This window comes from Sinocyclocheilus anshuiensis, unplaced genomic scaffold (assembly GCF_001515605.1).
Source record: "Sinocyclocheilus anshuiensis isolate Anshui unplaced genomic scaffold, SAMN03320099.WGS_v1.1 scaffold156, whole genome shotgun sequence".
NCBI classification, from domain to species: Eukaryota; Metazoa; Chordata; class Actinopteri; order Cypriniformes; family Cyprinidae; genus Sinocyclocheilus; species Sinocyclocheilus anshuiensis.
The window spans coordinates 287540-292972 of record NW_015554069.1 but is presented as its reverse complement, the minus strand read 5'-3'; the positions used below and the strand labels follow the sequence as shown (position 1 = coordinate 292972).

Here is a 5433-nt window from a genome sequence, read left to right as displayed (position 1 = left end):
CTCTCGCTCCCTCTCTCTCTCCTCTCTCTCTCTCTCTCTCTCTCTCTCTCTCTCTCTCTCTCTCTCTCTCTCAGTGCTGAATCTGACGCTGATCGATCTGCCCGGCATGACGAAGGTGGCGGTGGGAGACCAGCCGGTGGACATCGAGTACCAGATCCGGTAAGAGCTGTTGCTTTGATCAGGTACAGGACCCGTGTGAAACACTTGACGGCTCTTCTTTATGTAGAGACATGCTGCTGCAGTTCATCTCCAAAGAGAACTGCCTGATCCTGGCTGTCACGCCGGCCAACTCCGACCTCGCCAACTCCGACGCGCTGAAGATCAGCAAAGAGGTGGACCCTCAGGGTAAGAGCCACGCACAGATAACGCTGTGAACAAACTGATGCTAATAGAGTGATTGTTCAGAGTTATCTGGAGTGTTTCATTTCAGAATATTTAAGCGTTTCAGTTGGAAGCTCTTCTAACATTTTTTAAATGTTACTTCTTGTTTCGGAATGTTCAGAGAGCGTTCAAATGTAACAGTCTCACAATGTTTGCAAATTATAAAATGGAATGTTTGAATAACGTTTCAATAAGCTGGAAAAAGTTTTAAAAACATAAAAAAAAAAAAAAACTGGACGATTAGAGAACATTCAGAAATAATGCTTATTAAAACCTTTATTGGGAACGTTATGAGTATTCTTATGAGCTTGGGATGTGATTGAGAAACCAGACGTGCTGTTGACCTTTAACCTTTGCCCTGCAGGTCTGCGCACCATCGGCGTGATCACCAAACTGGACCTGATGGACGAAGGAACCGACGCCAGAGACATCCTGGAGAACAAGCTGCTTCCTCTGCGCAGAGGTGAAACTCAGATTCTGTTTCATTTCCAAGAAAACATTTCTGATTTTCTTTTAGCTTAACTCAAATAACTAAAACTGCAATAAACGTAAATGAATAAATAAAAATGAATAAAAACTATATAGACCTAAACAACTAGTAATGTTATCTAAAATGAAAATTAAAACAGAAAATACAAACGATTTTGTTCTCTTGAATGCATGCCAATTTGGCAATTTTTTTTACCATATGCCACAGATTTTCCTCAGAACTTTAATTTGCATTTTTGTATGGAAGCAGAGCTCACAATGCGCACACACACACACATTGTGGTGTTAGAGTTGAGTGACACTGGCGGATGAATACTGTGTGTGTGTGTGTGTGTGTGTGTGTGTGTGTTTGTAGGTTATATCGGTGTGGTGAACCGCAGTCAGAAGGACATTGACGGCAGGAAGGACATCAAAGTTGCACTCGCTGCTGAGAGGAAGTTCTTTCTGTCCCATCCGGCGTACAGACACATGGCCGAGAGAATGGGCACATCATACCTGCAGAAAACACTCAACCAGGTACACACACACACCGTACCTGCAGAAAACACTCAACCAGGTACACACACAGACTCACACACACACACACACACATACACCGTACCTGCAGAAAGCATTTCCATTGCCTCATAAAACACCTCATAGTGACGTTTCATCGGCTGTTTCCAGCAACTGACGAATCACATCCGTGACACTCTGCCGGCGCTGCGCAGCAAACTTCAGTCTCAGCTGCTGTCGCTGGAGAAAGAGGTGGACGAGTACAAGAACTTCAAACCGGACGATCCAGCGCGCAAAACCAAAGCCCTGCTGCAGTAAGCCTCCACCCAGAGCCGAAACAAGCCTTTCTGCACACTTACATTCTCATAACGTTTTATTAATACATTATATATGAAGTTATAATAAAATTAGACTTTGGTAGGATGGTGCAGCAGTTCGGCGTGGACTTTGAGAAGCGGATCGAGGGCTCTGGCGATCAGGTGGACACGCTTGAGCTCTCCGGCGGCGCGCGAATCAACCGCATCTTCCACGAGCGCTTCCCGTTTGAGCTCGTTAAGGTATGTTTAGGCTCGTTTGCTCTCCAGGTTTGACTTTATGTTGGCTGTGGATGGAGAATATGAGGGTTTTGTGCATGAATCAATGAATCTTTAAAGGCCCATATTGTCAAAACTGAAATTTCCTGGCTTTTTTCATGATTACTAAGGTCTAGGGGCTATTTAACTACCATATAAGTTTCAAAACAGTCAGTCCACAGTAAAATTCACACAGCTTGCTTAAAGTTCTAGCTATTTTTCACGAACCGTTGTGACTTCCATAAAAAGTTGAGGTCAGAACTACACAGTCACCGCCTTCAGTCACCACCCGAGCACCGCCCACAGTCCCACTCTCCTTTAGCCAAACCCCCAGACAACATCGCGTCCATGCCATTGCTGAGCAACAACAACATGGAAACATGTCGAAAAGGTTAACTTTAACCAGGAAACCAGATCGGCTGACCTGTAACGTTACACTCTCACTTAAAGGATGGACGATCTGGGACATCAAAACCTCAAATAAAACTCCAGAAAGGTGTAAAATATGGGACCTTTAAGAATGTAATCAAACCTGCAGCATGTTTTGTAAATAATGACACAATTTACATTTTTAGCTAAGTGATTCCTTTCATATGATACAGTAGATACAGTGTGTGTGTGTGTGCGTATGTGTATGTGTGTGTTTTAGATGGAGTTTGATGAGAAGGAGCTGAGGAGGGAGATCAGTTACGCCATCAAGAACATTCATGGAGTCAGGCAAGAGAAAAAAACTCATATACCATAACAGCCACATAAATCAAGAAACAGCAATAAAAACAAAAAAACGAGGAAGGAGAAAAGGTTATGAAGATCTCAAAGTCAAAAAGAAACATGGTATTGCTGTCAAGCATAAATAAACATTACACAGTACACACACATATTATGTAAACAAAAACTTTTATTTTGGATGTGATTAATCGTTTGACAGCACTAAAACATGGAGATCAACATATCAGATTTATATAAATACATAAATTGCAATTAAAATAACAAAATCATAGATGTGTTAATAGTGTAAATTCACAATATCTAGGCTGTTTTCTAAAGCATGTTATTAATTTTGTTGTAAACAGTTATTTTCAGTGTATTTCTTTTTCTTTGTAATATTTTATATATTATTGTTTATTGCTACATATTATATATTATTATTTTTTTTTTTGCGAAAGATGCATCACATAACATAAATAGTACATTACATATTTTCAAAATCATCACTGCTTTTCCAAACAACATTTTACAAAACCAAGATTAAAAAAACATTTTAAATCGAGGGTATATAAATAAAGGAGATTCATAGTTTGTGTAATCGGACTATACGGCTTGCGCTGTCGTTGTTGTTGCACACTCCTGCTTTCTGTTCAGTGGTTCTGTCTGCCTGTGTGTGTGACCTCAGGACGGGGCTCTTCACCCCTGACATGGCCTTCGAGGCCATCGTGAAAAAGCAGCTGATAAAGCTGAAGGAGCCATGCCTCAAATGCATTGACCTGGTGATCCAGGAGCTCATCAACACGGTCAGGCAGTGCACGCTGAAGGTAGACAGAGACAGACGTCAACACGCATGTCAGCACGCTAACATCTGACTCGACTCACGCCGCTAACGGCTCCGCAAAGCAAAAACACTCCCAATGATGTGTGCGACTCCTGAGCCGTTTCAGTCACACCATCCTGTCTGCTTTAATGAGGAAATACTGAAAACTGATGGACAAACTCAGCATTTAAATAACTTATTTCAAGTCAGTGATAAAATCTGACATGAGCCGCCCCATAAATGTTGTTTTTAGGTTCAAACCAAATGTTTATAAAAAGTGTTTATTTCAAATTTCAATAATGTATTTTGAACCAAGTGCGAATCGTAATAAAACCTGACACAAAAATGTCCTATTAATGTTGTTTTTATGCTCAAATAGTGTTAAAACGTTTATTTAAATTATTTTAAATCAGCAATAGAATCTGACACAAAATGTCCTATAAACGTTTTTATACTCGAGTAGCATTAAAAATGTGTATTTCACATTTCATTAATGCATTTCAGATCAAACCAAATTAGCAATAAAATCTGACACGGAATGTCCAATAAACATTATCTGTACACCCAAATAACACATTTTTTCACATTACAAAAATTTATTAAAAAAAAGCAATAAAATCTGACATGAACTGACTAATAATTGTTGTTTTTACGCTTACATGGCATTAAAAATATATTGTTGCTTTTTATTTATCTGAAAGGCTACAAATTAAGATCTAAAAATCATCATTGAGGTGTAAACATGCAGGACATCATGAACTTGTGCTGGTACAGTTTCTGATCATTTGCATTTATGAATATAATATTTTGCGGTTAAAATCAATGACTCGGGTTAAAGTGCTGCAATTCCACGTAATGACCCGCATCTCGTATAGGAAAGAGGAAGTACAGAATTAATGGGTCGTGTGCTTTTCTTTGTTTCTGTTTTCATCCATCCGTCCGCTTTTTCCCAATATTGTGCCCCTCTCACCCCAAGTAACACCCCACTGTCCCATGATCCTCCAGGACGGGGCTCTTCACCCCTGACCTGGCCTTTGAGGCCATCGTGAAAAAGCAGATAGTTAAACTGAAGGAGCCGTGCCTCAAGTGTGTGGATCTGGTGGTGTCTGAACTCGCCACACTCATCCACAAGTGCACAGAGAAGGTAAAACAAGACCGTTTCTGACTGACAGATCCCATAACCAATCAGATCCAGTCCTGTAACCAAACCCGCTTGATTGACAGATCCCGTAACCAATCAATCCCAGTCCTGTAACCAAACCCACTTTGATTGACAGGTCATGTAACCAATCAAATCCAGTCCTGTAACCAAGCCCCCTTTGATTGACAGATCCCGTAACCAATCAAACCCAGTCCTGTAACCAAACCCGCTTTGATTGACAGGTCATGTAACCAATCAAATCCAGTCCTGTAACCAAACACGCTTTGATTGACATATCCTGTAACCAATCAAATCCAGTCCTGTAACCAAACCCGCTTTGATTGACAGGTCATGTAACCAATCAAACCCAGTCCTGTAACCAAACCCGCTTTGATTGACAGATCCCGTAACCAATCAAACCCAGTCCTGTAACCAAACCCGCTTTGATTGACAGATCCCGTAACCAATCAAACCCAGTCCTGTAACCAAACCCGCTTTGATTGACAGATCCCGTAACCAATCAAACCCAGTCCTGTAACCAAACCCGCTTTGATTGACAGATCCCGTAACCAATCAAACCCAGTCCTGTAACCAAACCCGCTTTGATTGACGGGTCATGTAACCAATCAAACCCAGTCCTGTAACCAAACCCGCTTTGATTGACAGGTCATGTAACCAGTCAAATCCAGTCCTGTAACCAAACCCGCTTGATTGACAGATCTTGTAACCAATCAAATCCAGTCCTGTAACCAAACCCGCTTGATTGACAGATCCTGTAACCAATCAAATCCTGTCCTTTAACCAAACACGCTTTGATTGACAGATCC

General features: G+C 41.1%; 1 pseudogene; it reads left to right on the top strand.

Moving 5' to 3' along the window:
- Positions 1-5433, top strand: part of LOC107668670 (dynamin-2-like) — a 26554-nt pseudogene that overhangs the window by 6536 nt on the left and 14585 nt on the right.